Here is a 26475-nt window from a genome sequence, read left to right as displayed (position 1 = left end):
CAGATTCCTTGATACCCAGCCTGTGGGCAGTTTAGAGAGGAATGACATTCACGGCGGAACCGTCATCCACGAGAATCATGGGTATATTTTTCTGGAGGCATTGTACGGTGATGTACAGGGCCAGGTTATGATTGGCTCTGAACGAAGGGATGTCCTCGTCGGAGAAGACGACCGGGTTGTTTAGATCAGGGGCGTCTCTCGTCATGTGCGGCACTATTTCTTCTAGGGAAGAGGTGGAGGGCACGGTTATTTTTCCCAAGGCCTGCAGCATGGCCTGTCGATGCTCAAAAGACGTTGCGATCAGTTGCCAAATTGAGATTTCGGCTTTTGCTTTCTGGAGCTGTTTCAGGATTGAGTTCTCGGGGGCCTTTGGTTGAGTGTCCACCTCTAGGACGATTTGGTCATTCGTTGTTGGAACGGTCTTTGGGTTGTTCCGATTTTGATAGGGACGTCCGGACCGGGTGAGATGTATGATTTCTTTCGCCCGCTTCCCCTTCTCTGGGAGGATATAGACATCCTCAACATCATCTCTCCATATGCCATTAATTTCGGAGTCTCGAGGATACCTTGGAGGGGTATTCCTCGGTGGATAGTTCTTGTGGGGAATATTTTTGTGAGGGTGATTTTTATTGGGGTAGTTATTTTGGGGGTAGTTATTTTAAGGGTAGTTATTTTGAGGGTGATTTTCATGAGGTCTATGCCAGAATGGTCGCGGGAGCAATCCATCTTGGGGTGGGTAGTTTTGAATGCTTGGGAATTCTCCCTTGGGCGCGGTGTTGGGGGATTGAAGATGAGTCGACGGTAGGCGTCGTCGATTCGGGTGATTCTTTCAGAGAGGCTGGCTATGGCCTCTTCAACTTGCTGAAACATAGTGAGCATAGTGGCAGCACTAAACACAAACACTCCGTCTGAAGGATCCTTTTCCAAAGCATTCACCTTGTCGTCAATTGGCAGGATGAGGTGAGAGGGGTCTAGGGTCGGCTCATCATCAAAAATGGCGTGGATTCCCAAAGGATTCGTCTTGTTGTTCGGTTTAGTTGGTGGGGGTAGTAGCAAATCTCCTTTCTCAATCATGTCTTGAATGAGGTGCTTGAGTTTGAAGCAATTTTCGGTATCATGCCCTTTTCCCTCGATGATACTGACAGTAGACATTAGGGTTCCAGAATCGGGACTTCTTGGCGTCGGTCGGATCCGGGGTGGGTCCGATCGGTTGTAGCTTCCCTTGGTCCATGAGCCTTTTCAGGGCACTTACATAAGTCGACCCTATGTTGGTGAACACTCTTTGGGGGCGCTCAATTTTCTTAGTAGATGGTTCGACGAGGTTAACCTCATCGATCTTGTTTGTCTGACCGTAAGGGCGAGATCCGGTTGAGGTGGATCCCTGGTAACCTCTGCCAGTGGTCTTGGCTAAGACACCCTTTCGGAGGTCGTCCTCAATACGCGTCCCCAGAATCTGCAGATCTTGAAAATTTTTGATATTCTGATACCTCAGTAGGTTGGCATAAACCGGGCGGAGATTGTTGACGAACTTTTCCACCGAAGTTGATTCACTCGGCCATCGACCAATTGAGTACTCACCCTCCTCCAACGGGTTAGGAACTCGGTGAACCCCTCCTTGTCGTTTTGGGTTAACACTTCGAGAGTACGGATGTTGGCTCGGATCTCGACGTTGTCGGCATCTTGTTTGGCAAACTCAAGCTGCGATCTCATCCCAAGTAGTAAGGTTTTTCGGATCCAAGGAGTAGTACCATTGGCGAGGAATCGGCTCTAAAGAGGATGGGAAGATCCGGGTAAAAAGCTCCTGCTTGACCCCCTTAATGGCCATGTACTCTTTGAAAGCACGGATATGGTTGAGTGGGTCCTCCACTCCCTTGAACTTATGCACATCAGTCAGGGTGAAGTTGTCGGGTAACTGGTCCCCAACGGGTTCGAACCTTCGGTTATTCTCAAGATGGATATTGTTACCCCGGGCTGGGAGCTGTTCTTCCAAGAGCTTCAGGCTCTTCTCAGTTTCAGTCAGAGGTGGGGTATTATGTTCCCCAGTTTCTTTGTTCTCCAGGGCGTCGATACGGGTCTCGACGCGATCCAGGGTCACCTTAAGAGCGGTAAGCAGGCCGGCTAGCTGATCAGTTGTGACATCTCTGTTGTTGTTGGACGAAGCTGAAGACGGGGCCATGGCTCTGAGGCATAAAAACGGCTCACATTACAAATCAATCAGACACGGCTCCAAGACTAAACGCAGACAACACAAAGGACGAGACAAAGACCAGACTCAACAAGACGGGGTGACCGTGTGTGGTCCCTCGGTGCTGACTCGATTTATGACGTGACGGTGCTTGACCGAACCTTTGACACGAGTCCAACATGACGGCGTGACGCCATTGGACGGGTCTCGTGGTGAGACGACTCATAAGTAAAGACCCATAAGTACGTTTGCTTTGACTCGATAGACACGAGGCGGAATTGGAATGGTGGACTGAAGTTTTCGAAAATAGAAATTTTCAAAAAGATTCGTTTGTCGCTTTAATGGGCGGTTTCCGAAGATAGAGATCTCCGCAAGTCGATCAGTTGAAAGGGTTGTCTTAAGTTTATTTGCAAAAGACGGTTTGAGTTTGAGTCGGCTCGGGAAAACAGTGCATTGTTTCCCAAGACGGTTTTTGAAATTCAAAATTGTATGTTTTGAAAATCGAGTTTGAAAGGTTTTGAAGAGGTCTTGGGGAGGGTGAATGGTCCTCGGGATCCCGAAAGTGTCTCGAGAAAAGGGCGTGTGCTTTTCTCGGGTTTTGAAAGAGCCATTGTCGACGCGAAACGGGTTAAAATCCGTGTCTAGACGCGGCGATTATAATGGCGTAAAAAGGTGATTTGAAATGGTTATACAAAACCGAGTTTGAAAATCGTCATTATGACGGCCTAGAAAGGCGTGTTGAAATGGTTATACAAAATGGGGTTTGAAAAATCGTCATTACGACGGCCTAGAAAGGCGTGTTGAAATGGTTATACAAAACCAGGTTTATAAATCGTCATTACGACGGCCTAGAAAGGCGTGTTGAAATGGTTATACAAAATCGGGTTTGAAAATTGTCATTACGACGGCCTAGAAAGGCGTGTTGAAATGGTTATAAAAACCAAGTTTGAAAATCGTCATTACGACGGCCTAGAAAGGCGTGTTGAAATGATTATACAAAACCGGGTTTGAAAATCGTCATTACGACGGCCTAGAAAGGCGTGCAACGGTCGGCGAAAGACCGAGGTTTGAAATGGCCATTATAACGGCGCGAAAAGGGTGTTTTTTGAAAGTTTGAAAATGACACGGAAGGACTTATGATCCGATAGCACATAAGCACTCACAGTTTCATTATATTATGCATTATGCTGACACGGGTTTTGGCTTAAAAGGGTGGGTTACACACCAAGCAATCAAACCCCGATTTGCGAGAGGGATACCAATCCAAACAAAATGTGTAAGGAGGGTGCCCTAGCCTCGTGCTCGAAAGTGATGAAAGCCCTTTGACGAAACAAAAATGTGTAATGTCAACGGCATGCTTGACTCAATCAGGATTCGAAACGCGGGGATGAGAAAACTCACGCCGACAAGACGAGCCAATTGGTCGAAAAGGGTTAGGTTGTGGGCCCGGACAAGGAAACCCGACCGTGACCGTAATATCAATTAATGCATTCCAACCAAGACCTCGTTCGAGTCTCACCATCTAGGGATCACAAAGACGTAAGTGACCTAGTTTTCCCCAGCGGAGTCGCCAATCTTTGGACATAGCCACCTACACGCCAGGCCAATCTGTGGACGTATAGCGGTCTTTTTGAAAGCCACGCTCGGCGGCGTAAAAATGCTTTCGACCGGATCGTTTTAGATTGGTCGGTTTCATCTCGGTAAGGGTCTCGAAACGATTAGAGATGTTCGGAGTCGCCACCAAGCATTTGTGGGATGCCTGGAACCCATTCGAATTCTACTTTATACCTCGGTCAAATCGAAGCACAAAGCAGCGTTTGACATAGGTACTAAAGATAAGGAAATCGTCCCTCTTTAGCATCCTATCTCTAGAATGACTCTCGTACGCCCAGGATAAGGTCGTCCAGTATCTAAAGTTTCTGAGTAAGAGGTGAAGGTACGTATTGGGAAGCCCTTTAATCAGACACCCAATCCCGCCCGCGTTAGCGGCCTCTACTGATCGATCTTGGTTGGTTGAATGCAAAAGTTGATAAAACGGTTTAAATGCATGAATGCGCATCCAATAATTTAAACCTAACATGTGAGAGCTTTCTAAGTCAGTTGATTTAATCCAAGTATCAAGTATAAGATGTCGAGTTGGATTAATGGTTGATTTGCATGTAAGACGGAAATTAAACATCCATTTACCATATTACGTTTAGGGTGCATAACATGATCCATTTGTCTTAGTAAGGGATTTTGCAAATATGGTTTTGGATAATCAAATAGTCATCTTATCCGTCCTATATCCGGGTTAACCGGAGTCGGGATCGTCCTAGACTAATGCTGGAAGGGAACAGGCCTTGTACCAGACGGCTATATGAGGCGCGAGCCAGCCGGCGGAGTAAGGGGCCTCCCTCTGGTTTTGAAAATGAGAAATGGAGAGCCTGTTTAGGCGTGGGTTAGCCCACGGTTTATGTGCCGTGTTCTGACCTTTTAGAAAACGTTATAAAACGTGTTGAAAATGGGTATTTGAACGCAGTTTGATTTGAAGGGGTCGTTTAGACCGCATTTGTTGATTTGAAGAACTAGACTCGAATAATCATCATTATTTTTATAATATTCGGTGTCGGGTTCGATTTGACAAACTTGACATGAATAGTTTTGAAAATGATTATGGACTAATTGTTTTAAGTCCATTTGAATGTTATTAGTCGGTACTCATCATCGTACCCGGGTTAAAATCCGGCATGGTATGTAGAACCAAAGATGACTTTGTGTTGGTGACTAATATGTTTGTTTGAAAATGTAAAGAAATGAAATAAAAGGCTTTAAAATACCTTCTAAGTGTCATTAACCAAATATTATCACCGAAACACGGATTTAACCGTCATGGTATGAAGAACCAAGGGTAAAAAATGCTTTATGGTTAAAACGTGTGAAATAAAATAACAATGATTCGAAAATACTTGAAATGGTGAGAACCGATTACAAATATGAAAAATGGATTAAGGGAAATGACGAGAACAAACACGGTTGATTTCTGGTCTGAATACCCCATTTAGGCACGGGCTAGTTGGCGGGCGACCTAAGGGGCTTCTACCTCAGACCAAAAATCAGTTTTGGCTCGTTTATTCCATGTTTTGGTTCATGTTATGCATGTTTTAGCATGTTAGAGTCATGAAACGAATGAAAACATAATAAAAGAGGATTTTTCCACCCTCATACTTACATGTTTGGTTATGGCGAGTGACCGACGTAAGTGAAATAACTCGTTTGATCGGAAAAAACTCGGTTTAAAACCGTTTTGGTAAGTAAAAGGAGTGTTTTAAGCTTTAGTGATGGTGTAGTGGTCTAAATGGTCGGTCAAGTGGTTTAATGCACGATGACGGTACCAAACAATGAGTAAGTCTCGTGTTTACGATCGGTTGGTCGTAAATACGCGTCGAGTTGTGACTTACGAAGTCAAGTCGAGAATTTTAAGGGAGAAAAGAGGGGGCGGACACTCGCGTAACTCTCAAATGGGTGGGATTTGAGGGGTATTTATAGGAGAATGAGTGGTTGTGTAAGTTTTGAGCGACGTGGCCACCTGGGCTGCTCAAAGAGGCGCGAGCCACGTTGCGGGTCTTCGAGGTGTGTTGTCGCTTTCACAACAAACGCAATCATGATTTGTTCTATCCTAGGTTTTATAGTCACATGTTTGGTACTTGACCAACATGAATCCGGGAAAACTTAAGGTAGAAGGTTTGAAATGTTTTGATTTTGGTGGTTGACTCGGTTTGACTCGTTGTTGGAGTCGGGATTTGAATTTTCGAGTCGGTTTGTTGTCCGGTGTCGGTTTTGACTCTAGTTAGTGTCATTGCGACCCCGTCGTCGTGCATTAAACACTCCAGGTATTTTTGAAATGTTTTGAGATGTTTTATTTTCGAAATAGTTTTAAGTTTTCCGACGTAAAGTTGTACACAAACTGTCGATCAAACGCCGCGATTCCAAAACATGTTGTAGTCTGATAATCATCGGGTGTTTGTTGGAGTCTTAGCAGATACTGGGTATCTACAGAGACATTCATATAAGATAATCTAACCAAACCACCATGAACGATGACACAACCATACGCCAATACAAGCTTCATGTGACATGGATAATGAGAGGTCAACAATATAATACATATGAGTAAAACTCGTAGCCATTTCCTTTGAAAACATTTTAACATACAATATATGGGACATGGCTACTAATGTCATATGTATACCTATGGCTTGCATATTACCATAAGTACGAATGAGAACATCAATTCCGCCGATCATATCGATACAAGGTGGCTTGCATTTGTTAGTTATTTAGACCATTTTAGACTCATCTTATGAAATCAAAATTACTAACTAATTTTGTGTAGTAGTCTAAATCTACATGCATGCAAAGATAAATAACATAAAGATGGTATAAACCATCTTAAGAGAAATTTCCTTACATTGATGATGGAAATATATATGGGCACAACTAAAAGACTCCTTCTTTTAGTTGTCCTTGTGCTAATAGATGGTGGATGATCCTCCAAAACCCAAATTACCAACTTAGGTAATCTCCTTTGGTGGCACCCAAGATTGTCCCAAAAGACTACTAAAATTACTAACTAGATAATAGTAGTAGTAGTAGTAACCTTGTATAATGTAAATTTGATGTACTAAATAATATTATTACTTTGATAATATTATTAGCTTATTTGTATATGTGTTTTAAATGAAAAAGATGAACAAAATAAAAAGAAAAAATTGGTCTCTTGGTGTTGTTAATGAACCGGCCAAAGACACCCCCAAAAGACCAAATTTTTCTTCAAATTTTTTCAACTAGAGAAATGGTGTGAATAGTTGGGTATTTATAGGCAAAATGAGGAGACAAATCTAAGTGGAAAAAGCCACTTAGAAGACACTTGTAAGTCCTCTACAAAAACCGGTGCTAGTGGACCTTATACGGGTCCATTTCGGTTTTTGACATTTGCCCCACAAATGCTTATAAGTCTTATATTTAATTATCTTACATAATTAAATATTAATTTAGTTATTTAACACTTAAATAATACAAATTAACTACTAATGACTACTTAACTATTAAGTAATCATAAGACCATTTTATCAACATACAATGTGACAATATTACCCCATTTAGCTAATTTTACAACCTCTTGTAAAATTTAAATAGCTAATCAACTCCACCTCAAAACATATACACATATCGTATAAAATTAATTAATTAACAATTAATTAATAAATTCTAATTATTATTTATTAATTAATTATCACATAATTAAATAATAAATCTCCTTGGCCCGAGTTCATAACCCGTCATCAAATAATACATTCACGCGACTAATTAAAAGTCAAATAATAAAAGGAATTCATTATCTCGTATCTCATACAAACAATTAATTCATTCTTTTTGGGCGTCATCCTATAGGTGTGACCTAAAAGGGATCAGCTGATCACCGCCGTCACACGACAGTAATGTCAAACTCTAGTCAGCCAATCATTACCGATTAACGATGACCAGCTAACAAATAAATAAATCTCTGATATTCCTTTAACGAGAATTAATATGTAAACGCACTTATTGTGGAGGACACTACTCCAACAATCTCCCACTTGTCCGACACAAGTGTGCGTTACCAATTCTCTTGTCCAATAATATCTCACACTCAATTCAAGATGTCTTTCAGGTCGGTCTTGCACGTGATCATATCATAAAGTGGTTTCCTCGATCAGGAGAATGACTGTCTGACCGGATAATCGACTATAGATCTTATCCAAGCGTGGCCACGCATTTCCAGTCACCTCTCCTCGAGTGGCCTTGAGATAAAAGATGACATGGGTGGACAATCCTTTTGACGTATTTTCTTTGTTCGATACAGATCACAATGACCCAATAAATGCTCATCGGCCTCCTTTTACGGCGCGACCTAGAACAAAAACCTAAGCCAACGGAAAACCGTACCAACTCAGACAAATAGTCACCAGTCTAAAGAATTGACTCGAAGGAATAATTAGAAATCCTTGCCACGACCCAGCAACAAAAGAACTCTACAAATGGTCACTGTCCGACAAATCGTCTCACAATCTGCCTACGAAATCAATCAGCCATCACTATGACCATATGACAGTCGAACTTGTCATCTATCGCCTTACAATCTAGTCACTCCGAGACATCACCTCATTAAGTAACTAGGGACAAAATACAATGTTAATCCAGTTCACTTTAGTAGGGTTCGACATTGTCACTAACCTATTTAGATAAAATAAAGTATTCTAAATTCAGATATAAAACTGAATACAACGATAAATGCAATTATCATATATGAAATAATAAATAAAATATCTTAATTATTACGTATCATATAATTTACAATAGTTCTGGCATTCGTCTCAATCCCATCGAAACTACATCACTATCATGTATAGCTTGAGACAATGGCTTGGTTAAAGGATCAGCGATATTGTCAGCTGTCCCAACCTTACAGACTATAATTTCCTTCCTTTCAATTAAATCTCTTATTACATGAAATTTCCTAAGTACGTGTCTAGACTTGTTACTAGACTTGGGCTCTTTTGCTTGAAAAATTGCCCCACTGTTATCACAATACAAAGTGATAGGATCCTCGGTGGTCGGAACTACTTTCAGTCTCTCTAAGAATTGCCTAATCCAAACAGCTTCCTTTGCAGCTTCAGAGGGTGCAATGTACTCAGCTTCCATTATAGAATCAGCAGTCACAGACTCCTTAAAACTTCTCCAGCAAACCGCCCCTTTGTTCAACAAAAAAAACAAAACCAGCCTGGGATTTCAAATCATCCATATCGGTTTGGAAACTGGCATCCGTATAACCTCTTATACGTAATTCAGATTCTCATCCAAACACTAAGAATGAATCCTTAGTCTTTCTCAAGTACTTCAGAATATTCTTGACGGCTATCTAGTGACTCTCACCTGGATTTTTCTGAAAACGACTCTTCATACTCAAAGCACACAAGACGTCAGGACGAGAACACATCATAGCATACATGATCGATCCAACAGCGGAAGCATAGGGAATCGATTTCATGCGTTCAATATCCTTAGGCTCAGTAGGACACTGTAACTTACTCAAAATAATCCCACTGCCTATAGATAGAAAACCTTTCTTAGAGTTTTTCATATTGAATCGGTCAATAATCTTATCGATATAGGCTTCTTGACTCAAAGCTAATATCCTTTTTGATCTATCCCTATAGATCCGGATACCGAAGATGCACTGAGCTTCTTCCAAATCATTCATTTGGAAGTGATTTCCTAACCGCTTCTTGACAGAAGCAAGCATATCTACATCATTCCCAATGACTAATATGTCGTCCACATAAAGAAGTAAGAAAACAACTTTACTCCCACTAAACTTCATGTATAAACATGGTTCCTTAACACTTCAAGAAAAACCATTTTGTTTAATAACATGATCAAAACGATGATTCCAACTCCTTGATGCTTGCTTAAGACCATAAATGGATCTCTTAAGTTTGCATACTTTGTTAGGATTTTTAGGATCCACAAAACCTTCAGGTTGTGTCATGAACACTTCCTCTTCCAGAAACCCGTTCAGGAAAGCGGTTTTGACATCAATTTACCATATCTCATAATCATGAAATGCAGCAATCTCTAACATTATCCAAAAAGATCTAAGCATAGCAACTGGTGCAAAAGTTTCATCATAGTGTAAGCCATGAATCTGGGTGAAACCTTTTGCCACCAATCTAGCTTTGTAGACATCTTTATGTCCATCCATGCCGATTTTAATCTTAAATATCCACTTACACTGAAGAGGTCGAACATCTTTAGGTAAGTCAACCAGGTCCCATACCTGATTATCGTACATGGAATCCATTTCGGATTGCATGGCCTCGAGCCATAGCTTAGAGTCAGAACTAGTAATAGCTGCTTTGTAGGTCTTAGGTTCATCAGTTTCCAAAAGTAAAACCTCATAGTCACCATCTTCCTCGATAACACCAAGGTATCTATCAGTCTGGCGACTAACCCTCTCTGACCTCCTAGGTTCAGAAGGAACAATAACCGATTCAGAGGTAGAAGGAACATCTTCCTGTACTGTCACATCAGTTTGTGGCTCTTGAACTTCATCAAGTTTAGTGCATTTTTAATCAATTTTATTCTATTTTAAGTCATAAAAATTGAATAAATATAACAAAAAGCAAATTTTCGTCCATTATCATTCTAAAACCATATTATTTACATGCAAGACCATATTATGTGATAAAACTAATTTTAACTACATAATATCAAATTTTATTAATTTATCTCATAAATTACTAAAATCGTCTTAAGACTACATGCATGTATGTAACAATGCTCTGATACCACTTGTTAGTTATTTAGACCATTTTAGACTCATCTTATGAAATCAAAATTACTAACTAATTTTGTGTAGTTGTCTAAATCTACATGCATGCAAAGATAAATAACATAAAGATGGTATAAAACCATCTTAAGAGAAATTTCCTTACATTGATGGTGAAAATATATATGGGCACAACTAAAGACTCCTTCTTTTAGTTGTTCTTTTGCTAATAGATGGTGGATGATCCTCCAAAACCCAAATTACCAAATTAGGTAATCTCCTTTGGTGGTACCCAAGATTGTCCTCAAAAGACTACTAAAATTACTAACTAGATAATAGTAGTAGTAGTAGTAACCTTGTATAATGTAAATTTGATGTACTAAATAATATTATTACTTTGATAATATTATTAGTTATTTATTTTTATATATGTTTTAGATGAAAAAGATGAACAAAATAAGAAGAAAAAATTGGTCCCTTGGTGTTGTTAATGAACCGGCCAAAGACACTCTTAAAGACCAAATTTTTCTTCAAATTTTTTCAACTAGAGAAATGGTGTGAATAGTTGGGTATTTATAGGCAAAATGAGGAGACAAATCTAAGTGGAAAAAGCCACTTAGAAGACACTTGTAAGTCCTCTAAAAAACCCGGTGCTAGTGGACGTTATATGGGTCCATTTCGGTTTTCGACATTTGCCCCACAAATGCTTATAAGTCATATATTTAATTATCTTACATAATTAAATATTAATTTAAATAATAAACACTTAAATAATAAAAATTAACTACTAATGACTACTTAACTATTAAGTAATCATAAGACTATTTTATCAACATACAATGTGTCAATATTACCCCATTTAGCTAATTTTACAACCTCTTGTAAAATTTAAATAGCTAATCAACTCCACCTCAAAACATATACACATATCGTATAAAATAATTAATTAACAATTAATTAATAAATTCTAATTATTATTTATTAATTAATTATCACATAATTAAATAATAAATCTCCTCGGCCCGAGTTCATAACCCGTCATCAAATAATACATTCACGCGACTAATTAATCTATACTAAATAATAAAACACAAACCACCCAAAATGTTTTTCCCGCCTAACCTCAAATAGTCCACCATGTTAAGAGGAAGTAAAGAGAGAGAAAACGGTAAAACCCTATAATTCATTGCTTTATCTTCTCCTTCTAGCTTCATCTCCGTCGTCACTTATCATCTGTATCCCTACTAAATTTCCCGACTCCCATCATTAAAAAACTATCTTAATAAGTTTAATTTTAACCCTATAATTCATTGTTTTTGTCTTTCAAGTTGCAGACATGTAACAATAAAATCTACGGTACCTTCATTTCGTTAATTTTCCTATTCTCCCACATTTCCATGATGTCAGACTTGAATTTTCACTTTCCGATTTTATTGGACATTTCATCATTGTCATATCACATAAACAGTTTATGAGCATTGAATTCGTTTTTTCAAATCATCATTTTTTATGCTTGATTGAACAATAATGTTAGGCTTTAGATCTGACAAACGGGTAACAGGTTTTGGTGTGGGGCGTTTGGGTGCGGGTCTGGCCAGTTCGGTTTGAGTCAATTCATTCTTGGGTTTAACAGAATTCCGGTCATCAATTGGAGTCTGGGTCATTATGGGGTCGACTATTGTTAGGTTATTTAGGGGCAATGAACCATGTGAAATAATAAATATTCGGGTCAGTCATATTATTAATCGAGTCAGTTCATTGGTGTTGGGTCAATTTCCTAGGTCAAGGCTATATGTCATCTCAAATATTCATGTTATTTATTTCATTTCATTTGATTGGTTTTTTTTTTTGTTTTTTTTTTACAAGGGTATCGTCAAACGGATTCTAAAGTAGGAACACAAGATCTAAACTACTATAGTGTCAAATGTTAAATATGTACATGATTTGTCTTATTCAATTGTTACCCTTTTTTTCTCTATTGCGAGAGATTTTAATGAAAGATAACAAATGATTGAAATAGATGAAATACTATGAAAATGGCAAATGAAACTATATAATTAAATTGATAGTGTACATGGCTAAATATGGTACTAGATACAACGTTTCAGATTATGAACTTATTTGTTTCTAAATTCTTTTATATATACCCGTGCAATTTTGTACGGGTCTAAACTAGTATTCAAATAATACAAGGAATTAATTATCTCGTATCTCATACAAACAATTAATTCATTCTTTTTGGGCGTCATCCTATAGGTGTGACCTAAAAGGGATCAGCTGATCACCGCCGTCACACGACAGTAATGTCAAACTCTAGTCAGCCAATCATTACCGATTAACGATGACCAGCTGACAAATAAATAAATCCCTGATATTCCTTTAACGAGATTTAATATGTAAACGCACTTATTGTGGAAGACACTACTCCAACAGCATCTCACCCTCTAGTGCTGAATAGGAGCAAAAGACTCTTACCATCCAGACAATCCAAGACATATCTCTCACGGTAAATGACATATGCAAAGCATCGACTACGCAAGAGTTGTACCAAACTCTTGGGATACACATTTCCCAAGTCAATATGCGATAAACATTTCGCATTCTCGAGACTCAATCCTGCTGGTAAAACGACGGTAATAATACGATCCTAGTCTAAACCTGGACAGACTTTCAGGATAAACATTTCCCGATTCGACACGCGGTAAACGTTTCGCATCCAAGACTCGATGCAATAGAACGGAAGCTAAGTACCCATAATTCGGTAGAACAGCACGAAAGGGGCGGAAAGAGAATAAGCTTACCAGATCCGGCAGAATGGTAATGGAAGTGGCGTAAACAAAAGTCAAACTAGCATGCTAAGCACAATGACACTGCCAATAACATACGTTTAAAGGCCGTTCCTGATAAACGTGCCACATTTGAGCCAAACAACCAAAACCGTTAACAAGCAAGCATGTAAGTGACTCACATAGGACTTACCCATAGTGATATTATGCATACGTGGTATGAAACACTATAACTATGACATACTCGGGTCAAACATATAAAGATGTCAATTAACATGTGAATGGGTCAAATATGGTACGCATGGGTAAAACATCCAAATACCGTCATTAAACATGTGAATGGAACGTAAACAATGTGTTTTAGTGATAAACAAGTCTTAATGTACCATACATAAGCATTAGAACCAAGATTAAGAAGCATAGGAAGCAAATCATGCAAAACAACCTATAAAAACACTTAACCAAGTAGATAATCACTTGAAGAGAAAACAACCTTAAAATAAATGTTGGCCACAACGAGCTGAAAATCAAACTTTACAGCACTTAAAAAGTCACTTCTCAAAAACTCTGTCATGGATGAGCTTCGGCTCATTTGCACCAGAATTTAAATAACACCTTTATAATGAAGAGATTCAACCAATACACCACCAATTTTACCTAAAGTTGCTCCAACATCATTGTTGGGCACAAAATAAAACTCCAAGTATCAATTATACAATTAAAACAACAATCCACAACATACAACATTCATAAATTACTCCATGTTCATGAATAAGATTTAATAAGGTAAACCCAGCATAAGATTACATCTTTTTCACCAAAAAGGCTAGATCTCAACATACCAACATACAAAATCACCATTTAAGACATCTTTCACAATAACAATGCAAGAAACTTAATCATTAACAATATTAATCCAACAAATCTCATCATACATGACTCATATATATTATTAACCAACATAAACAAGAAATTCTAAGAGAGAACACACATAAAAAATGAATATTTTCATGTGAAACACTAATCTAAACACATAAATCGCACAAACATATGTAATATCGAGTAACCCATCACCGTTACCTTTTTCGCACTTCGACAAACAAAATCCCGACCAAGTTCAACCTCGGAACACTAAAACTTTCACATAGAAAGATGGAGGACGAAAAAAAGGTGAAGATTGACGCGAGAATGAAGCGACTTGGTTGAGGAATGAAGAACTTGTGTAAGTTTTAAGCTTTTGAAGGAGAAGGGGGTTTAATGGTGGTTGGAGATGTGAAAATTTCAGAAAAATGTAGAGGTAGAAGTAGATGTAATAGGGTTTTATTCACACTACTGAAACGTTAAAAGGGGCCAAAGTGACCAAACTTTGCCCAACAACCATAAAAATGTTATTTTTATAAAAACAATGTTAAAATAAATTATTAAACTAGATTTCATGCCCGGCCGTTGGCCGGGTAATATCAAGAAATAATTTCTGAATATTTATCTTGATCGAGATTGTTGTTTTGAAAACATTTTAATTATAATGAATAAATATCTATATTTTAGTCAATGTGTGTGAGAACTGTCACTCTCCAAAGAATTGCTCATTTAGGTGGACCATTTTTGCATAATGTTTGACGTCTGACACCTACGATTGTGGTCGGTGGAGATTTCTTACGCATATGATTCAAATCAAATTTTAATAACATTATATTCAACATCTTGTAAAATAGATATTCTGTAAATATTAGAGAAATGCGTTTTGCTTAAATATATAGTGACAATAAAATAATAAACCAATATTGAGGTAAAGGAAATCAATCGTGGTCATAATACAAAAGGTGTTTAGATATACAAATAGACCTTGTATCCTACTCAAGTTGATATTGTGTAGTTACGCAGCTAGAATTCTCTTACTTCAAAATTATATAACCTATTCTATTGTTGATCAAATTCTTACAATAGTTAATTGTCAATTTGTGATAAACGTTCTTTCTTTTTCTTTAATTATGTAAGAATATATTTCATGTCAGGGGTTGCCCGGGTCATGTCTTATGTAGATACTAAATAATCTGTGTTTTTCATGACGATTGTGTAGTATACATATACAAATTAAAATCCGAGTTTGTACGAAATTTGAATCTATTATTCCTAATCCTAATTATCATAATAATTATAGAGTATTATATAATAAGAGTCAAGGACTACCATCATACAACTCAAATGATCTACAATTCTACATGTTTAAAAGTCAATTTGTCAAGGATAATAACAGTATTAAAGTTGATACAAAACTTAACCAGTCTTGATTGAGTTCTAAACTGACCCGCTATGAAATAACACGTTTCAAGATTTATCTAATTTAAAATAAACCGCAACAACTTACTACGGTAATTTTTAATACTTTATTTAGACAAATGAGCAATAGACTTTAGCAACTAAACCTATAATAATAATAATAATAATAATTCGCTCATATTAGTGCCTTTATTTAGTTAATCAACAAATTTTAAATCGATCAAAGTGTCCACGCGAATTCCAAGTTGGTCCAAAAGATACTCTAACTCACATTCGAGTCAATCAAAGTCGCAATCTGCATTTTGTTGTCCATATATTCTTTAACTAAAATATGGACATTGTGAGCATGTATTGGTATATATATACTCTTCTTTAACTAACTAAATAAGGAATTTATGCCCAATATTATTAAAAGCGAGGTACGCCACAATTAAGGTTGGAGGAGAAATCTTTAATTCTATCGAAGCTCTTTAGCCGTTGCAATCTAGTTAAGTTTTATAAAATTGCTCATACCTATCATTATTATTCTAATTAATTTGCGTTAGTGCATCATCTTCTTTTAATTATACTCGCAATTATGTTGTTTAATGTGAGACTTGAAAGTACATGACCATGATCATATAAAGTGTATCCTCAAGCTTAGGGGACAATGAATATTAGAATAGAAAACTTTGAAAGATGAGTGAATTTACATAATAAAAACTTGTAGTGTAATATAAAACATATACGTAGAATTTGACTCTAACCAATTAATATCTTTTATCTTATTTGATTTTAATTTCTTATATATATATATATTCTTTTATATATATATATATATATTTAAGTAATTTACATAATTTGGACTCTTCAATATCGCTCGAAAAGTATTATTATTAATTCTTTGATTTGTTTAAATTGATCTATCAATAAACTTATTAACCATAAAAGTTCACATGCAAATTAAATAGTGGTTACATGAGGAAAAATAAAGGGTACGTGAGTACGTGACTACATGAGAAAGTACATTAGGCTAGGAAAGTGATACTTATACAAAAAAAACCATAATTTCATTGAACTTCTAATAATACGGAGTATTTACAGGCCATGTATGGGTATGGTATATGTGGTTAATGTAAAATACTTCCTGCAGAATTGATGTATACACAAACTCTTCATTATATACGGAGTATGTTTTATGAATAATTGGCATACATATATACTCAATATAGATCACTAACAGGTCTGGCAAGTTATTGTGAGATAGAGGGAGTACCTCATACGCTGATAAGATATACGAAGTTTGAAAAGAAAGACAAAGTACTTGTAATATGTCAAAAGTATAATTTGGTAAGGTGTTGTTCTTACACTCACTATAAGATAGTGAAGACTATCAGAATAGAAGATCATTCCATAGAAATATTTAGATCTCTAGAACTACTCAATCTCAACATATTAAGGGACAACCCTGATGGCTTGAGAAATAGCTTCAAGCCTGGGATCTCCTTTCAACCCATTTGCTGATGCAAACATTTTGTATTTTCTCTCTCTAAACTTGAATGCAAATTTCAAACTTGAAAAACCTCAATTAAATATTTACCGTATAGTATGAAAAATGTAGTTGGGTTAAATATGGTATGTGTGTACTTTCTCTTTCTCTTTCTCTTTCTAAAATTTATGTTGTCTTTGTAGGAGTAATATATATTTGCAGTAGAATTAGAATTTATTCAACTTTATTTGGGATTTCTCTACTAACATAATCAACTTTTTCAGTACTCCGTATATATATTGTAATTAAGCAGCGCGAGGAGAGAGAAAGACAAAAAAAACCCCTAAAAACAAAAAAAAACCCAAATCGATTTTTCCTCGCCGGCGACTTCTCCAGTCGCCTCTTTAGGTCGCCGGCGAGGCGGCTTCAACCCCTTCTATTCCTGATCCGTTTTCGCATTCTTTTTTCGTGCTGACCATCTACTTCATGTGGTTTTCTCGATTTTGATCAAGTTCTCAAAATCGATTCAGGTATTGATTGACTTGTCCTTGTTTATTTTCGTTCAACTTCTGCTCCGATCATTGTCTTTTCGTTTTTGCCATGAATCGATTGGTATCCTGATTGCTCTTCGAGTAAACTACGGTGGTGGGTGGGTGTTAGTTTGGAGTTTTTGTCTGGGTGTTTAGTTTGGAGTTGCTGGGTTTTATTCTATTGTTGCTTTTATTGTCTGGGTAAAATCGATTGGTGTTGCTTCTATTGTCTGGCTGTTTTAGTTTGGATTTGCTGGGTTTTGTTCTCCGTCGAGGGGTTTATTCCTTTTTCGGGTTTTCTGAGTCGTTTCGGTGTTGTGGTGTGTTGTATCCTTCTTAGGAATTGTGTATCTATGTCTTCCGCTAACGTCTATTAAAAGTTTCTTGAAGCTTTTGCTAGTGCCCATGTCAGCGATGGGTTTATGGAAAATAATGGGGATAGGATGTTAGGCTACTTTATGAAATTGCGAGGGTCACTCCGTTAATTTTGGTTTGAGGTGAAGGAGCTTAAAGATAAGGGGAACGGTCTTTTTAGGCAAAATGAGTTTGTGGTGCCGCGGAGTGTTACGATGAAGCTTGTAAATTACTTAGTCTGAGCTTGGGAGATATTGGAGGTGAAGATATTCGGTCGATATCCCGACCTTGCGTTTCTCTTATGTCTAATATGGTTTGTATGTGCCTGAAACTTGAGGAATACAGAGTGCCTCGGGTTTATGCTCCATGATTTTGAACACATTCCCTCGTAATGTTAAGGCACTTTTTCGTAGGGCGGTTGCTTATATGAAGTTGAAATAGTTTTGAAAAGTGAATTGGATTTGGTTCGAGCCTTAATGGTGGAACCAAGTAATAAGGATGTGTTAAGGGAATTAGAGGTGGTAAAAGGTCACCTTCTCATAAAGGAAAATGGGAAAAGAGTGCTGGAGGTTGCTAATGAAGATTGCGTGGAGAAGAACAACAAGATGTCTGTTCATGTTTCGGCGTCTGATGTGGGTATAAATGATAGTGGTGAGAGCGTGGTTACGGAGGTGATGGAAGAACAAAGAGATGTGAGTATAAGGGATAATGAGAGTGTGAGTATGGAAGAGACGGAGGTTCAAAGTATTTGTGCTAATAAGTCAGTTCTTTAGTTCTCCAAAAAGGGAGGTGGTAGCTCCACTTTAAGGATCCCAACAAATTCTTATCAAAAGTTGCTGGAAGGGAAAACGGTGAGTTTTTACCGTAAACGTGATTTGTCAACTTTAACAATTCGAATCCTTAAGGGTGAGACTCCTAAGGAGTTAGACTCTATAAAGGAACAATGTTACCAGAAGAAGAAGAAGAAGAAGAAGAAGAAGAAGAAGAAGAAGAAGAAGAAGAAGAAGAAGAAGAAGAAGAAGAAGAAGAAGAGGAAGAAGAAAAAGAGGAGAGGTTCTAAAAAGGGAAATTCTAAGATGATGGGGGCAATGAAGGAAGACATTACCCCCTCCGATGTTATCAAGGTAGAACCTAATATTCCTAGCGTAAGTTTCAGCTCGTCCACTACTGGGGTCGTGACGTCTTGCGCATCTTTAGTTTGTGACAATTTCCCTCCTCTTGATACTCTTGTCCCCCAAGCTGAGGATGATTTTAATGACCATCAGCCTTTCGTCTTTGCTGCTCTCCCTAAGAAGTGTAAGATTCTCTCAGTTGAGAAGCCATCAGGCTCCCCTTTTACTCCTCTGTTTTGCAGGTACCCCTCTACTCATCATGTGCACGAGAGACAGAGAATCACCACGTCCAAGAGGAATCAAAGTAAAGGGGGGGAAACCCCAAGACACAATTTATCTACTTTCTCAAAAAGTAGATCTCTCTCCCATAAATTTCTACGTCCTCGTGGCGTAAGTGTGTCTTGGTACTCCTCTGAAGCTCAGTTGTTAAAGAAGAGAAAAGAATTATTCGCTCAATTGGCCAGCTCTGATCGTCCCGCTAAGAAGCCTTTATTGGTTGTCAATCCTATCTGTAATTTATTTGCTTTTACTAATAATGTAGTAATAAATCCGACTCCGAAAGTCGGGTAGGTACTTTGTAAGAACATTTTCTTTACTGCTGTCAAAAAAAAAAAAAAATCTCAACATATTTGTACGTATTAGTATAGCCTATGTAGGTAAGGTAAGTTATTTTGAGTCATCCTAAATAACGTAAAATCTCTAAAAAGAGAAATTCATCTTTTCATTTAATTTCTGCCCATATAGAAACATAAATAATAATAACTTATGTTTAAAGATTAGTTTAAACAATCAAAAGTTTGTAAAAATCCTTTATAGATTGTGTACTAAAAAAAAATTATTTTCGTAATATTAATTAGAGAGAGGCAGATTAGAAAGCATTATTATTATTCTCCGTTAGGGATAATCAAGTATACGTAATTATGTAATACATTAGAAAATCAAATAAATATCGAAAAAGTTATTAGACACTTTCCTTTTCCAATATAACTATTTGAAGATTAGTCGAACTCGAACATATGAATTCAACAACCTTATATACTTAACCTAATAGTATTATACCTGAAATTTACGAACAAAATTACACTGTTAGTATGTTTGGTGATCATATAATATTGGATAAGAAACGGTATGATCATAATTCATAAATAAAGCATAACTAACACATTAATATCATATCGCATAACAATTAATATACACAACCTAATTAAATCTCACAAAATAGTTCATCTAGCATCAAGGAATATATATTAAAGAAAAAAAACTAAGAGAGAAATAAGAATGGAACAAAAGAAATTTGACTTTGTACGTATTTATAATAGCTTCTTTAATAAGATTTATAAATGCACATATAAAATAAGACGTAGAGTTTGAGTCAATTATATATACTATTTTAATTATCTTTTTATTTATTCAACAAAAACAATAACCAATGAAATCGCTTCAAAAGTTCCTCTTTTAAGTATATACTAAATTTAATGCCCGTGCGATGCACGGGCCATTTAGTATAGTCTCTCTTAAGACTTTGTCTATGTTTCAGAGTTACTACAAATGGTTTTAAGAACGGTAAAATAAATGACCTGCAAATATATAAACTATTACTAATTATAATTAAGCGCGTTGCTTGGATTAAATTATCTTATGTCATTTAACTAATTTTTACTACTTCATTAAATAGAGATGATATATGGCTGCAAAATTTTCTAAATAAGATGTCTAAAATTATATATACTCTTTACCTATAAAAATTAATAATAGTAAATAACATAATTGCAAAAATCAGTACAACAATTCTTCAATGATTAGGATGATTGAGGGATTTCACGCAAGCTAAAAGTTCCAAGTTTTTTAATGCTTTTTATTTCTAAGCTAATGCTTTATTATCTTTTGAATTCATAGTCATATACTTGAAAATCTACACCCTAAATTTATTTAAATTAAATGGATTTTACATTGGATCAAATTCATGAATTATTCCTTATCCTTTGAAATATCAATAAGTCATAAATTTATTTTAGTCAGTCCTTAAAAATTAGACTCTTAAACCTCGCTCGAGAGTTAATAATAGATGTAATAATAGATGTAACGCTTTTCTTTTATTTTACTCTGTAACTGCTTTTATACTCTTTCTTAGAAAATTAAGCAAGAAGTATAATCATGATCGTGATGAAGCTTGCTATAAAATTATCATTTTACATGCTTGTGTAATGCATAAAATTAAATGACTTGTATAAATTGAATTATGATGTTAGTACGTACTTTCATCTTAAAATTGTATTACGATCAATATCAAAAGTTGCAGGTTTAAATGAGTTTGGTCTTTCCTGTAAGGCTGTAATCCCCTATTTAGGACACTTAAAAATTATTTATTTGTGTGTATTCTAATATCTCAAAACACTCCGAAACTATATTTATGACTATTGTCGATCACAAATTTTCATTTAAAACATCACTATCAAATGGCCAAGTACTTAACCTGTTTGATGCTTAAGGCGGATGGTGTCGTCTTAAGTGAAATCTGCAGATTGTCGATACATGATTACTTGAATGCAGTGTTAGTGGAAGCAAAGGCTGATATTATTATGTTAAACCAAACTCTTACAGTTCCTATCAATATGGAATTGTTTATTACGGAGTACAAAGCTTTTTCGAACTCATATGGCTGTACCGAGTCCTAAAATTTTGTGAAGACCTAAATTTTAGGTAACAATACTTGATTAAGCTAATTGTAGGCTTGTTTGCAGCTATATTTATAATTTTGATAGTTATTACGTGAGACGGTTTTACACTGTGGGTGTAAGCTTTTGTTTATAGGGATCTTGATAAGGGAGAAAACTTGTATAAGTAAGACAATATATACACAAACGTTATGATAACGATAATACTTGTGTTCTATGGAAAGACCGTTCTCCTTACACCTAAAGGTAATCTACCAAATAGAAGTATTATAAAAATATTTAAGTGTAAGAAGGACAGTCCTCTCAAAAGATACAAGAATTTTTCTATGATATAGATTACAATAGAACTTACGACAATGATGAAAATACTTAATTTTAATGGCCCATAAAATAGAGATCAGAGGCAAAGCCTTCTACTTGGGTTGGCAATTTGGCATTGAAGTATAGAACTATGGACATTCTTACTTTATATATTCTAGTTACTTCTTGTTAAAATATATTGTTGAATTTTTCACTCACGAGTAATTGTTTTTTTGGAGGGAAGGTTAGACGCATAATTAGTGGAAATAACATAAAGTAGTGTTTCTCAAAAAGAATTGCTTACAATTCTAAAATATAGTGCATACCTTTTCTATTTTTATATTTACTCTACCCATTTCCCGCTGGAGTATGCATAACAATCTGGTCACAATAAGAAGAAATTAGTTAATATGATCACAATTTGTACGTATGTGAAAAAAAATAGTAAATACACAAAAGCATAATAAATACATATAGCATAGATGCATGCACAACCCGTTTAACTAAGTAGAAACAACTATATTACAAAAAAAAAAAAAAAACAAAAAAACAAATCTATATTATAAAAAAAGAACGTGAACATCAAAATTATGGGTGAGAGGAATCTAGAAAAAACTATATTTATACATAGAAGAGGTATCAATTGTATTTCCAATTAAAAACGTTTACAATTCTATCCAATATTAAAAAAAATTATCTTATACTTTCCTAGTCCAATTGAAACCCAAAAACCCATCATTGATGGAGTATGACTCAAAAACTGGTACGTGCATAAATTAGATTAAAAGATTAATTAAATAGTTTAATGATAATTATTAAGTTTTTAGTTGATGTTTAATAGTTCGTAAAACTTGAGACTCTAATTTTAATAAGCTATAAATAAATTACAGTAATTGAATTAATTAAGTAGTTTAATTTTAATTTGTTTAGTAGCTTATTAGTCTTTCACGAAAATTGGACTCTCTGTAATCGTTCGAAAAAAGCTTCCTTTATTAATGTAGATAGATATATTGATTGATAATAAATTAGCTAATTAAATAATAAATTCCGAAACGGGATCTTCGCGGGTGTTACAGTGTAGGTAGACCTGACAAACTCGACCGGATGGAATAATCCGACTTGACCCCCGAGTTTGACTCGAACCCGAATTGACACGATCGAAATAAGCCGGTTCGAATGGTTATTGGTTCACTCTGATTATCAACATAACTTGATTATAACTGCTCCGAAAATGAAGCGACCCAAATTTACCTGACCTAAAGAACTCGTTTGCTATGTCTAGGTATAGGTGGCAATCGGGTCACTCGGATCGGTTACGTGTCTGGGTTAAAACAAGTCGGGTCATATCGGATTCGGGTTGTGCCGGGCCAGTGACGGGTTTGGAGCGGTTACAGCTCACATCGGGTTAACTCCGTGTTGGTCATCAGCGGGTGGTAAGTCGGGTCGGTCATCAGCATATATTTTATCATATGCATTTAGTTTTTGATGGGTAATTTTATGTTCAAACTATGTGTAGGTGTATTAATTGTAGTTTTAAGTGAAAATAATTAGGAGGAATTTCAATTTGATCTTATTTACACCATTATTAAGCTAGTTCACAATCGGGTCATCCATCGGGTTGAGTCTAAATCGGGTCACGGGTTAGGTCAGTTCAGGTTGGAAAAAATAAGGTTGAAATCGGTTATCGGGATAGCATCGGGTCGAGTCAGTTTCGATTCACCCAATTTCAGTGTGAACCCCCGCAATAACAGTGAGAAAAATACAATAATAAAGTGCGAAATTTTAGGAAATTTTTGAAACTTTTAAAGTTTAAAGCGCGGGTTCATTAAAATCTAAAACATAAATAAAGAATGCGGAAATAAAATTAAGTTTATACAAACGTGATAGTCAAAGCTAAGGGAAAATATATCCCTCGTGATAGTCCAAGGTTTAGTTTTCGCTAGCCCACACGTCTTCCCTACGTAAGCATCTTCACAACCTGTCATTCATGTAAACATGAACGCCATAGTCAGTGGGGAGTAACTCAAGGTTCTCCCAGCCACAAAATGTCGAAACACAGATAAACAGAAACATATTATAACATCATAAATATAACTATTCAATGCAAGCACTGAGACATGAGATTAACATTCAAAACATGCGTAGTCAATCACAGATAAGGCATATGATGCATACATATGAGACAATCCAACCAAAACGTCATAAATGATAATACAACTATAAACATGATAGGATATCATATGTCACGGATAAACAAGATTACATCATAATACATGTAAAAAAATCTTAGCCATGAACTTTGAAAGCCAAAAAAACATACAATACACGAAAAGGTACTACTAACATCACATATAAAGCAGAGCATCCGGCTCAGAGGCTACCTTTAAAGCATGTCCGAGACACAAATCCTTAAGTACCTTGGCTCAGCGGTTACCTTTAAAACATGTCCAAGGCACGACCTCTAAAGTATCTGGCTCAGCGGTTACCTTTAAAACATGTCCAAATACTACAAACAAGTGCCCGACTCAGAGGTTACCTTTAAAACATGTCCGAGGCAAAACACATAAAGTATTTGGCTCAGCGGTTACCTTTAAAACATGGCCAAATACAACAAACAAGTACCCGACTCAGAGGTTACCTTTAAAACATGTCCGAGGTACAACAAACAAGTATCTGGCTCAGCGGTTACCTTTAAAACATGGCCAAATACAACAAACAAATATCAGGGACGAGATTATTAATGTCACATTCAATCTTATGGCTTGCATCTCACCATAAGTACGGATGAGAACATCAATCCCGACGATCATATCGCAACTAGAGGGCTTATAGCTCACCCCTAGTATCCGATAGGACCAAGACTTTCACAACTGAACAATACAAGACATTATCTAGAATACGACCCACTACAAGTAACTATTTATAATAAATATTTCATACATGTATTATATTAATAAATATTCCACTTCATAATTTAACAAGCCGGTTAAATAAAATAAATAAAATATAGCAAGTAGTAATGAATAATTTACGTCGTGTGAAAACTAACGGAATGCAACCAAAATTTCAATACAAGAGGCAAAATGAGCCCAACCATTAAATTGTGGTAAGCCCATCAATTTAATGGTGGTGAACCCAAACACACTAAGAAAATGAGTCCAATTAAAATAAGAAAGTGAGTCCAAATAGAATAAGAAGTCGAGTCCAATAGATATAAGAAATCAAGTCTAAAAGATATAAGGAGTCAAACCCAACATTGATTGGTCATAAAAGAATTACCGAAGTGATACAAAAAGGGAGAAGCAGGTAAGAGGAGAGCACGGCACTCCCTCCCACCTGACTTCAACCAGCCATAAACCAGCCGTGGCAGTCACTCCCATGGCCCCTGCCACCCACAGCCAGCCCCATAGCCGCGGCCAACCATAACTACTCACCTCCTCCTTTATCCCGCACCAAACAACCCTCAAAACAGAGGAGCAAGGCAGAACTTGGAACGACATCAAAACGGGGCATAAACCTTCTAAAACCCGAGTTTTTCAAATGGCAAAAATCGAGTACGCAAGTGACGACAGTTATATGAGGAAAACAAGCCAGGAAACCAACCTGAAGGACTGATTTATCCATCCCAAACAGAGAACGAAAATAGCATAGCCACACAGTCTTTAATAGCTCTATTTTGGTTCCATTTTAAGACGGAACTAAATCGGGGTTGGGGACGGGTGAGAGCATACTCAAGTCATGGATAGTCACCATTAATTTCTTGCATATACAACTCAGAAAAACAAAACCCTGTACCGCATACGTATAGGTTACTTAGTAGGAAAACTCGCAACCATCGTTTTTCGAGCCTTAAACCGTGAGACACGACACCCATGTAAACTGACTACAAGTAGTTTAAGAATCGATTTCACACATGAGGAAACATATAAAGGTTTAAACATTATGATAACCAAGTTAAAAACCGAGTAATAAAGGGCGAGTTTCCCGACATTTGTCGAGTAACCTATCACCGTTACCTTACACGCTCCTTATTCTTCGAATAAACGGTCCCCAAAGCTTGAGTCTTCCACCGGGTCTTCGTAACATTCAACAAGGAGCAAGAACACGAAGAGATTGAGGCATAAACCGAAACTTTTATAAGACGGCGAAAATTGAAACCATGACAAAACAGAGACTTCCATACCTCAAAAGAAGGAGAAAGGAAAGAGGAAGATAATGATACAAAAATTAGAGGAGAAGGTGAAGGAATGAGCGGGAAATCTGAGTTTGTAGTGGACGAAAATGGAGCTTATGAGTCTGCTGTGTTTTGTTGTTGTTGCACTGGTAATCCGAAAAGAAAAGGAAAGGAAGGAGGGAGGTGGGGACGGTGTGAGAGAGTGAGAGACTATATAATAACAATAATATTAATAATGATAATAATAATAAAAGGATTGTT

This window comes from Silene latifolia, chromosome Y (assembly GCF_048544455.1).
Source record: "Silene latifolia isolate original U9 population chromosome Y, ASM4854445v1, whole genome shotgun sequence".
NCBI classification, from domain to species: domain Eukaryota; kingdom Viridiplantae; phylum Streptophyta; class Magnoliopsida; order Caryophyllales; family Caryophyllaceae; genus Silene; species Silene latifolia.
Note: the sequence above shows the minus strand (reverse complement) of the source record.